This window comes from Silurus aristotelis, assembly GCF_946808225.1.
Source record: "Silurus aristotelis genome assembly, chromosome: 15".
In the NCBI taxonomy this organism is placed as follows: Eukaryota; Metazoa; Chordata; class Actinopteri; order Siluriformes; family Siluridae; genus Silurus; species Silurus aristotelis.
Window position 1 is genome coordinate 17,559,007 of NC_139588.1, and position 13,297 is coordinate 17,572,303.

A 13,297-nucleotide genomic window follows, 5' to 3' on the forward strand; every position below is an offset into this window, starting at 1 on the left:
TTGAGATACGTGAATCCACGGTACAATAAAACATAAGCGAAATTAGCATGCTTACAATTAATACTTCTGCTATTGTTTGTGAGCAACAGCATATCTGCCCCCTTAACATCTGCCACTTTTTAATGTTTCTCCATCAACTTTAGTCAAATAAAATAAGCACATGGTGTTTTCTTTTTTTTTTTATGTCACTAAAGATAAAAAATAACATTTAACCCAATATTTTAACATCTTGACATATAATGCAAAGCAACTTATATCATGCTATCAAAACTGACCGAAGTAAAATCCTGAACAAATTGTATTAAAAACAATATTATATGATATGATGTAGATTGAATAACATACCTCCAATTAAAGAATGCTTTCTGGATTTGTGCAGAAAATGAATGTGCATAAACAGAACCAGTCCTTAAATTAAGCTTGAGGTAAATAGTGATGTTTTTCGCGTACATTTCACTATCACAACTTTTGTATTTGTAAATGTCCCATGTGTTTTGTATCATCCTAAGCCATCTTTTGTTGGTGGCTTTTAGACGAGACTCATAGAAGCTTTATTATTGAGATTTGAATTAAAAATTCCCTATACTGCCAGAACTTTGTCACCAGCTGTCTTTGGTCACAGTGCAATGGTGAGCACATAACATTATGCATAAGATTTCTTATACAGTAGATACTGTATGTTTGAATGCACCTATTTTTGTCAATTTGAAATTCGATTTCAGACCGGTTGCACATTTCGTTTAAAAAACCTGAACGCTGCACATACATACATACGTAAGGAATATTTTAATCATGAACGACTCATTTTCAAGCATTGCTTTTTTATTCTGATAAACTGAATTATTCTGGATCTACAACATCAGAATTTTAATCAGATTGACTGAAGGGTTTTTTATCAGTGGCGGGCAGTCAGGGCCAGCAAATCCTTCTCTGCTCGGCCTAAACACTATCAGAAGCACTGACCTACATTTACAACCTAAATTCTAATATTTGTTCCATTAAATTGTATTAATTTATTCCCAACAGTTTATTCTCTTCATTTCGTAGTGTTTCTCTTGGCTGCACTGCTTCCAGTACGTGTATGTGAATGTTAGATTTTTTGTCCAATCAGATTTCGTCCTCTATGTGCTGCCATGTCAATCTAATCTGCCCAGAGCCTGCAAAGTCTGTTTTGCTGGCCTTTTTACCATAAAGAGTATTATCAATTAATCTGTTTCTTTAACCAATCAGATTTAAAATTTGTCTCACAGGGCAGCTAGCTGGCGCAAAATAGCATCAGCATTTTTTTCAGTGCTCTGATTGGTAAGGGAAACTGTTACAGCAAAGTTTGACTGGCAAAACATATCTGTAGGGATCTGCACACATTAATACATCATACAGAGTTAGACTTTTTATGCCTACGGAGAAAGAGAAATGTATTTGGTCTCAGGCATTCATAAAAATACATTTTGAAGAAAAGCTAGACATTGTGAGGAGGTCGGCCGACCGCGAAGATAGCTAGCGTGTCTCAGCCCAGGAAAGGGTTTGTGCTCTACTTCCAGACCAATGAATATGAGCGGTACCACTGGATTACAGCCTCTGAGGAGCGGTGCAAATTATAATTGCATCTCTGGTAAATAGGTTGTATTTTATTTAAATGTATGTTTATGTCATGTTACTAGACAAATATTGATTCTGAACTGTTCTAGATGACGTAGGTCTCACAGTTGCAGTGGTAGTGTAGAGGTTTGGAGTTGTTTTAACTGGGTTTCTTGCTTTAGTAAAATGATATTCACCTTCCATATGCGAAATGCGTCTCTCTCTCTGTAATGCCACATGTTTTTACATTGTGTTTATGTATAGTATTGATGGTTTGTATAATTGCGATGTGATAGTGGGCGTATTAAGAGGTGGATTACGTCAGGTAAGTCCTCACTGAAGGCCCAGTTACCAAATACACGGCCCGCCACTGGTTTTTATGGAGGTTTTTAATCTGATTTAGCAATAATTAGATTATTTGGTGCATGTATGCTTACCTAATCTATCATTTTTGACTGCAACAATAAAGACGGACTAAAAATTGTACCCAAGTGTAAATTCACATCATTATCACAAATTTAGCTCAAATGGATTTGTTCAATCATTTGACAGGATATTGTTAAATTCCACTATTATGAAATGATGCATGTATGCCTTTGTCATCAATAACAAAAAGTAAATATAAAATAAAATGCAACTAATATAGTGGCCCTCTTAAAGCTGAAATCTCTTTCTTTTAAAACCTATAGTTTGATGTTACTCCACTCAAACATTAAACTCAGAAAGGGGTGTGGGGACATTTTTGGGTCCAAGTCAATGTTCATAGAGACATTTTAGGATATTTTAAGAAATGTTGCATCAAATCAATCAAGTTAAAGTTCGCCTGAAATGAATGACATATGCAGCTCGCAACATGATGAACGCGTGTTTGTCGTACAATAATTATAGTGATAAAAATTGTCCATAAAAAGAGCACAGATTAATACAATTTTGGTTATGTGTGACACCTGCTGAAAAAATATCACTGACCAGTAAGTTAGGTTTACCTGCTTCAACTGGTTAAAATGGACTGGTTTTAAAGTATTAGATTGTAGAGAAGAGATAATATAAATACCAATTGTACAGACATGACAGACCAGTATGCTCAATGATATATAAAAAAAAAAAAAATTCATAATGAAGACATTAAATATAGTAATAATAATAGGATTAATATTAGAATTCGATGGATATTTCCAGAAGTATTTCCAGAGTATTTCATGTGCAGAAAAGCAATCAGTCCTGAGGAGGACAAATCATTCTTGTTTTTATAACGTAGAGGCTAAAGTACTGTCTTTGAAAGGTGCAGAAGGCATCAGAATGTGGGTTTGACCAGCAGGACAGTGATTTTAAAAAGCACTTGTGCGAGGAAGAAATATCCTTTGCTCTGGCAAGGATAAAAATAAATGGTTTTGCTGGAAGATGGGCCTTGTAGTGGTTTGGCATGCCATCATTTTGTCCCAAATATATTTATGGATTTTCACACAAGAAGTGCTCAACTAGACTGAGCAGAAGCTGCAATGTCATCACCCATTACAAATTAGGAAGAAAAACTGGACCACACAGGCAACATATAGGACATTTAAGTTAAGGAAAAAATCAGATTCATCCATTTCTGGGTTTTCATGCTTCATAAATTTGCACACTTTTAAGACTTTTCCAGTTAACCCAAAGTAGTGGGTTAGATAGCAAGTAAGCAATGATATGGGTTTTTTAAGTACATTAGCTGAATGATTCAGCTAAAGTTTAAGTTTAAACTGCATTTTTTCAGCTAAAACTGTTTAGTTCTGAAGTGCACAGCATCCCTAGCAGCCTGAAATATGGATATTGTAAAGTAGTGTCTTATTTCTTGCAAAGCTAGCTCTTTAAGCTGGTGCTCAGTTTGATTTACATCCTAACAGGTGAATGCTGTTGAAAATAGCTGCTGCTGGCTTTATTTGTTATTCATGGCCCTTCCTACCCACGTCGCAACAGCACTGTGGAGACTCGCTTGCTAGCAATAACAAGGTGTAATGCTCTGCTTCCTGAAATGTAAAGTTTTTCCACCTTTTATTGGTTTGCCAGAAGGAGATAGATGTGGCAGAGGTGAGTAATACAGTAAACAATCGGTGGATTCATAAAACAGAAAATGAACATTGATACAAAATAAATACAGGCTAGGGTCAATTCAGGGGTTAGAAAGAATGATATCATATAATCATCTTTGTGAAGCAGAAATGCTTCTTTTTTAATCTTTTGTTACTTTATCAATACGTTATCTTTTATTAATTTTCTTTTTTTTTTTTTCATTTTTACAATGTACTTGTAGATTTACATGTCAACTCCACAATTTACAATCCACTGTATTTGAATGCAGTATTATTTATTTATTTTTATTTTTTTTGGCAGCTCACTAGTTTGACTTCTGATGAGAAGGTCATGAGTTCAAATCCCAGCATCACCAAGTTGCCACTGCTGGGCCCCTCAACTGCTCAGTATAAATGAGACAATTATGCAAGTCGCTCAAGATAAAAGCATCTGTCAAATGATGCAAATGTAATGTAATGTAATAATGATAACATTAGTTGGCAAATTTACAATGTATAATATGGCTAGTTAGCTAGCATTTGTATTGGTAAGTGAGATAACATTTAGTCAATAGTGTTTTTCGGCCAGAATTGTCTTACATTTTATACAAGGTATGCTTTTGAAACTGTATGTTTCAAATAACAGATTACTTTCAAAAGAAAGTAAGATCATTTGTACTGGTCATTGTACCATAACACCAGTTCCATATAACTAGTTTTTAAGCCTATTTAGTCTGCAAATCTCTTGTCTTGACATGTACTAAACTTGTCTTTCTTGTACAAAGTTTCACAATTTACTCACTAGTCCAGAGCCAGGTATAACACTTAAAACAACAGTTTATTAGCAGATATCAAGATCAACGTTTTATTTGTTTTTACTTGCAGGATCACAATAATCGCACCTATAGAATGTTACATCTACACCTGCAACTAGACAATTTGTCTTGATTCGATCCAGAGTTAAGAATGACAGACTTTCCTGCATACACATTTGCACCAAGTTTCTCAAACTTCTACATATGCGCACTACCAAAAAACTGCTTTGCGGCACTACATTGTTCCCCAATAACAAAAGTATACCAACACGTATTCTAGCATAAGAACTCACGACATAACATGCTATCCTACAGTGAATGTTTTAAAAACTTAAATACCATATGGTATACGTATTAACCAAAGAGGAACACACATATACAAATGTGCCTCTAGGTGACTTGTACATAATGTATAAACCATTCAATCATGTAGTGTTAGGTTCTACTATTTACTAATCAGTTATACTAAAGCAACTGGACAATACTGTATTTATAGAAGGCTAAAACGTAGACAATACTATAAAGACAATGCAGCCAGTTTCATCTCATAATATGTATTGTATGTTGCAGGGTTTTGTGGAAATATTAGATTATTGGCATCATGGCATTTTTAGAAATACTGCCATAACTATTGCCATATTGTGCTTAAATCATTGAACTTGTATAATAACTATTGCCTTACATTGTTATCAATACTTAGTATTATTACTTCTCATTTATAATTAACTGAATAAATCTGAACATGTTTTATTCTAGCTTAGAGGTGAAGATAAATATTGTATGTAAAAAAGTCTTATATTGCTGAGGGTAAAAGATACCCTTTAAAATAGCATGACTGACTCTAAAATGTTGTCTTTTTGTTACTCTAACTGATAGAGGTATGTTCCATTATTGAGCATATCCTCCATCACCTCACTGTGTCTGTAAAGCAATTTCAAAAACCAAATCCCTTTTATGGAGAAAGCCAGAAAGAACACAGATGATTCAAATCAACCCAGTGCTGAAAAGCCTTTTAGCCTTTAGCCAATAAGTTTAATCAGGCTAACCGACAGAGGGTGGATTAAAGCTAATTAAAAGGTGATAAAAGAACAAGTAATGGATCTTAATCTGTGACTACAATGTGAACTTTCAGCCTTGCCTGAGGTGAAATACCATAAAAAAGAGGGTTAATGCAGTTAAAGTAACACGGCTACACTTTAGGAGCAACTTTTGTTTGAAAAATTTGCTCAAGGTCAAAACGGCAGTGCTTACGAAGCGTGAACTTGGAGCCTTTGTGCAAAAGCAAATTTTCCATGAGGATCTGTCCGTATTAACATAATTACAAACTTGATTGCTTCTCTGGCCATGAGAATCCAACAGTCTTCTTTTTTGTAATATAACCAATAAAATTTATTTTAAAAATGACAGAAATTTGAACTGAACTTAGTGAACTTTGAATGGACCAAAGGGTAAATCACACGAAGATTCATGAATTCTAGCCCTACCATATTTGTGACTCAGCAGAATTCAAGATTCGGTGATCTATTCCTCGCTGACTGAACCCGATATAGTCGCCTGCTGTTGTAGCCCATCTGCTTAAGAATTCGGCGTGTTGTGCATTCCGAGATTCCTTTTTTGCTCACCACAATTGTTCAGCGTGGGTACTTATTAATTACTGTAGACCAGAGATGGGAAGTAATGAACTACAAATACTTTGTTACTGTACATAAGTAGATTTTTCTGGTATCAGTACTGTACTTCTATTTAATTTTCAACTTTTTACTTTCACTCATTAAATTTTTTACACAAATATCTACAATACTCCATTTTCAAAACAGGCTAATTTCTTTACTTTTAATCTGTATGGTGACATGATATATTGACAATATTTTGTACTTCATATTTTCGTCAGTGTGCTGCTTTTTCAATCGTGTATCATTTCCTGGCTCTGACACACCATAGACATAGGCTAGTTTATGAAGATAACAGTGAGCAGGCAGAAGGCAACAAGAAGTTTGGGGTAAACGTGGATGAGACAGAGGGAGTCAGTGATGTAATGACATGACTGAGAACAGAGACATTCCTGATCACCTGATCATCATCATCTTTTTACTGCTTATGTTCTATATAGTGGTTGTTCAGCCTGAATACATTCATCAGATAACAAATTTTATTATTTTGTATTAATATATGTTGTGAGGTCCAGATCCCAGTATGAGACTAAAGCAGATAGTAGTAATTGCTTTTTACTTACTTTGCATGTCAGAGCCTATATTTCTTTGTATTACCTTGACTGAAAAACTGTAGTCAATACTTCAACTTTTACCAGAGTCTTTTAAATCATGAATATTTGTACTTCTACTTAAGTGGAGGATGTGTAATTTTGCCATCTCTGCTGTACACTTTCTGTCAGCTCAGACAAATCTGGAGACTCTATGTTGACCTCTTTCAGTTCTGCAGAACTGCCACTCACTGGATGTTTTTTTTTTCTTTATTGCACCATTCTGAATAAACTCTATACTCAAATACTCAAAACACCTTGAACCAACAAACATGGCACAACCTATGTGACTCAATGTTAAATGCACTTTCATAATGACTAAAGCTTCATATACTTGTGGTCTTGACCCGCAGTATTTGAGCAAACTTTTTCTAGATTTTGATTCACAATGCCTATTTAGATTAAAAGTGCAGGCTATTTGTTGGTACCTAAAATAATAAAGACTACAACAAGGCAGAGCTTTCTCTTACAAAGCCCCACAGATATGGAACAGCCTTATTATCTGTGTAAAGCTGCTTTTAGACGATGTACAAATAAAATTGAATTAAATTTATTTTGGACTCAGTCTGTAACACTTTTTAAAGTTTAAATTGAGTTTAAAGTGTAACTTTTTAATCTGTCATTATTCTATTTGTTTTATTTTATTCTGCCTCCAAACTCTGGGGTGATGTCACATTGTCTAAAGGAAAATATTTAGATTTAGTTATCTTCCTGATTAAATTACAGTACAAAAAATCTAAACAAGAAACAAATATAATATCTTGGTTAATTTAGAATATATATTTTTTATAATTTAAGATTAATGTCAGGGCTAATATAAAGCGTTATGCGCATGTAATGGATTGTAGAACTATGAAGTGTTGAATGAACACAGTTTGGTCTTTGGGTAATTAATACAAGGTCATGTTTCCACTATGTAAGTGATCAGCTTCTTCAGATCAGTTCTCATTAATCTATACATTGCGACAAATGCACTTTTTGGACCACTTCCAAACACTAATCATCAAGTTTAACACAGGATTTTTGCTTCTTATACATTAATCTTGCAGTGTCCATGTCCTTCATCTGTAAGATCACAAAAGCAAATCAAGCCCAGAATAATACTGAATATAAACAAAAGAAAATGTTTGCACATGAGAGTACAAGGCGGGCGTCAGTGTGTTGCTCCGACTGCCAGGACAACGATTTAAAAAATGTTTCCTCCAAGGAGAAATAGATCAGTCCCTGCCAAGGATAATAATAAATGGCTTTGCTGGGAGGGCATCATAGTGCATTACCATCCTATAATTTTGTCCCCAAAATATTTATTGGTCTTCAGGAAGGAAGAACACGGCATTACTTTTAATTTACCAAGTCAGTGCTGTATGTATTTTAAAAGTGCAGGTGCAAATGAGAAAAATGCACATTTTTATTATAGAGCTTACACTTTAGTCTGCTTTGAACACTCAAATTTACTATGTTTTATTGCCGCTACAAAATAAAGACATTTTTTTTAAACTTAAGTTAATTGGTTAATCAATAGAATATATAGTTTTTTATTTGTACAAGAAAAAAACCTTGTGGAGCAAAAAGTCTTTAGATCAGCATATCCAATAATAGAGGGATTCTTATTATCTCTATAGTTTCTTCTAGCAATAAAAAATTACATTCAAATGTTGATGTTTGCTCAAAAGGTTCAATCAAGGGTTATTCAAGTTTCAAGGGAAGTACGGTAGTGCCTTTTTTTTATATGTACGATTAAGTAATTGTATAGAAGTGCTTTTACCATAAGTAAAAAATAATAAAAAACTAATCTAAATGTATAATAATATTTTTGCATAAAAAATTCTCAGGTGCAATTTATTTATTCATACTTATTTATATTTCTTTCTATAGTTTAGCATTTGTAATGCAATATAACTTTAAGAATACACTTACGGCTCATTCTTATTTGCCTAGAGATTTTCCTTTTTAGACTCTCTCTTAGAATATCACAGTCAATTTGATCTAGGATGTTAGAAGCAACTGAGTTTTTGTCAGCAGTCTGTCATGCTGAGAATAAAGATCTCATCAAGCACTTTCTGGTAATTAAGCCTGAGGACAAAAGCAGAAGACACGTGTGTGCATGTTGTTAAAGGCTTTGGGCTCATCAGAGAGCAGGACAGCTCAGCCGCAAGGCCATGAGATACGAGTCTTGCCTTTTAGCTTCGTAGCCTGAGGTGACGCTGTTTTGGAAAACTCAATCAGTCTAACCCAAACAAAGCCACTGAATATTAAAGACACATGGTAACGATGTCACATCCTTTGCGAATGCGAGGCTCTTGGGGTATTTCAATAATGCCCATCAATAAAGCCCATCATACTCTGACCACAATTTCTAACATTTTTGCACATTTAGGGTTAATGCTGAGCAAAGCAAATGTACAGTCATAAGAAAGTACAACCACTTGATTAGCAATGTGAAGTGATCCTACTACAGTTTAAACTGCACAAATGTGGCAGAAATTACATTAAAATATAACCGCTGGTTAGTAATGCACAGGAAATATGAACACACCACACAAGTGAGCTGGTTAATCATTTGAGACTGTATGATGTATTTAATAAAAGCTGCTTAAAGCAGTACAGTGACAGCAGAAATGAGACCAAATTATCAGGAATGTGAACATTTTCATTAGATTTATTGGTAATTACATGAAAAAGAATGCATTCTTTTAGAAATTGCTGTAAGATTGCAGTGTCAACTACAAACCAATCTCACCTCATCTGCCATATTTGAACTATGAAGGTGATGACATGAAACAGCAAAGCCATCATTCTGTGCAGCCTACAGCACCAGTAAATACTGTGACTAAACAATATGAGTGCAACATGCTCCGTTTTGGGATGAAAACTGTCCCTTACTACTTTATTCAAAATACATAGTAATAGTCTACACTAGGGTTTTATGCAAAGCAGATCAATGAACATGTTTAAAGGGTGTTAAGTAATGAACGTCATATACACTTTTTACAGTACCCAAACATAAGGTACAGTGTAACAGAAAATTTTGGGTATAATTAAATCATTCTGCTTATTAATCTGCTGATATTAAAAAAATAAATAAATACAATACATTTCTTTTTGATCGCATTTACAGGTTAAATAATAGTAATAATAATAATAATTATTAATAATAAAAAGAAGATTAGAAGATTGTAAGCCTTTTAAAAGGACAATATGTCGTAAGTTTAAATATCTTTATTTCAAGACCCAATCTGAATAGAGCAAACTTCCCGCTGAAAGTCTCCACCTCAGACACCAAATGCTTAGTCAGCAGAAGCAATGTCTAAAAGAGTGGAGATAGATTAGTCTAATTCATCAACTATATTCATTTTTCAAAGCTATAAATCCAAAAGCCATTGAGTTCTATATAATCGTACAAATAAGTCCACAGGTGTTGTGGCAAGTTAGAGTTTCTTCCATCATTTATTCCTCTCAAAATGTTCTGCTTGCTGTTGAACTGACGCTGAACTGTAGGTTGGTGTTAAGTAGATACACCAAGCGCAATGGAGCCTGAATGACTCCACATTGATTAGTTTGAGTTTTGAAAAGCTCGTTTCTGTTTCAGCTATCGCCAGTCGATGAGAAAATATTCTCAGAACAATCCACAAATATGGTTACATTTCTGAGAGCTTCCGTTCATTTATAAATATCAACCTAAATGCAGTTATTACACAATTAAATACACGTCTTTGTGCAAATTTTTTCTCAGAACCCAGAACCAAACAACTCCTTGGCTAATTGTAGCCATAAGATACATACAACATCTATATCCTTATAATATATGTCTTTTAAATTAGTCTTTTAAGCTGCACTGGAGATTCCCCTTTACTGACCTCAGTGCAGGACCTTTTCAGTACAATCACAGAAGCACCTCAATTAAAGGTAACCAAACCAATAAGTGCTGTTTAACTACAATCACACTAGACTAGAATTGTTTTGTTTCTACACACATTTTGATAAACTACATACTATAAATTATAATGGTATGCAGCTAAAAGAAATATTGTTCCTATATGCATAAAAGCATAGGAGGCAACACATCATAACCTAAATTATATAGTTTTTCGATAATTTCATTAAATGCATTAGCTCATACAATCCTCATAACGAGACGAGTGATCGAGCTGCATACACACCTTAATCTTTTGCACGTTTCCCACCATATTTATTTCCTCTTTTTATTCAGTATTGGGCTCCTGAGGATGACACGTTTTTTGTCATCCATAATTTTCATTTCGATTCAGCTCGCCTTACTGATCTATCTTCTTTTTGAGTGTATGATTGAGGGGACTTCTCCAGGTGGTGGGCGCACACTCTGATTCCTGAACAGGTTCATTGATCGTGACATGATCGCGACCGTGCAAATGAACAATGATCGATTTTTTCGAAAAATCAAAACAAATTTAAAAGAGCGCGTGCTCTACCCTGATTGATGGCTTATTGCGTGTTTTACTAGTTGAGTTTTTATCCGCTCATAAATAAAGAAGTAACAACTGATTTTACGAAATTTAGAGTAAAAAGTGAGATATTTGATATAGAAATGTAGAAGTTAAACTAAAAGTCTCCTCAAACGGAAATACTTGAGTAAAGTACAGATACGCGAAAAAACGACTTAAGTACAATGAAGAATTACATTTCATTTGTTACTGTCCATCACTGATTAACACACCAGTGTCTCTGCTAGAAATACTTAATGGACATAAGCATAACCTTTGCCACCTGACTAATGTGGGATGAGTTGTCTTATCAAATAATTAGCAAAGAGTGCCACCTGCTGGTCAAATCTAACTTTGTTGTTTGCCGTCAAATATACTGTAGCTTCAGATAAACTCTGTGGCCCACTAATCATTAATTCATCATTTAGAAGATTGTTAAATTGTAAATTCTGTAAATTACATATACACACTTTTATTAAACCACTAATGCGAGATTATTAGAAATGTATCCTGTCCTGTCATCACTTTCTGATCGTCCTGATTTTTACATTGTTTTATTTTGTTGTGCCACAATTTATTCATTTATATAAATATTTGGTATGTTTTTTGTGTGTGTGTGTGTGTGTGTGTGTGTGTGTGTGTGTGTGTGTGTGTGTGTGTGTGTGTGTGTTGTGAATAAAAATGGGGTTATGAGATTTTTATTCACAACACACACACAAAAAAAAAACATTTCCAAATATTTGTATTAATGTAAATGTATACAATTTAAGGTAAAACATGAGGTCATTTTGAATTTGATGACTGGAACAGGTTTTAAAAATGTTATGACAGGGCCATGTTTACCACTATGTAGCATCACGTCTTTTGTCTGCATACATCTGGGTATCTGGGTTGTCCCAAATGTGTCTGACACAGGATTCTAGCTGCTTAACAGTTCTGGGTGTCCTTTGATGTGCTTTTTGTTATATGATGTGGCAAAGTTTTTAAATGGTAAAAGGTCTAGACTGCAGGCAGGCCAGTTCAGCACCTGGACTCTTCTACTACAAAGTCACACTATACTAAGAGATACAGTATGCAGTTAGCATCATCTTACTCAAATATGCAAGGTCTTCCCTGAAAAAGATATTTTCTGAACGGAAGCATTTCTGCCTGAAAACTTGTTTATACCGTTCAGCATTGATGGAGCCTTTCCAGATGTGCAAGCTGCCCATTCCACAGGCACTAATGCACTTCCATACCATTAGAGATGCGGCTTTTTGAACTGAGCACTTATAACAAGCCAGATGGTCAATCTAATCTTTAGTTTGTAAGAATTGTTGTCCATCGTTTCCAAAAAGAAATAAAAAATTTAGGTCAATCCGACCACAGAACAGTTTTCCACTTTGCTTCAGTACTTTTAAATGTTTTTTAATTGGCAGCGTTTCTGATATAGAAACGATAGAGATTTAACCTGCCTTTGTGGATGACCTGGCAAATTGTGTTTACAGACAAAGATTTCTGGAGGTGTTAATAAGCCGATGCAGTGATTTCCATTACAGAATAATGAATGCAGTGCAGCCTGAGGGCTCGAAGATCACGGGCATCAAATATTGATTTGATTGACTTACTTCTTCCAGACTGTTGTTGCCCTGTCCAAACTTTTTTGAGATGTGCTGCAGCCATCAAATTCAAAATTACTTTATTTTTTCCTTGAAATGCTACATTTCCTCAGTTTAAACATTTGTTGTTTTCTGTGTTCTATTGTGAATAAAATATGGGTTCATGAGATTTGCAAATCATTGAATTCTGTTTTTATTTACATTTTACACAGCGTCAAACGTTTTGGAAAACGAGTTGTAGCAGTTGTCCAAATACTACATCGTTTTACAAGAAATGCCATGCTTGAATATTGAATCCTCATTGGCTTTTAGATTTTATGATGCAATAACTTTTGCTTGTTACATATTCAATAATAACAAGTCTTTCAATTTCTGTAAACAGCAGTAAAAAAGCCAAAAATAATGAATTATCACAGGCATCATCAAGTCTTTAGGCATCAACTTGGGGGAATACTGGTCAGGTGGTCACACAAACCATATAGTATTGCTGCTTTTCATTTCTAATTAGTTAATGAACATAATATTGATACAGTATATAGTA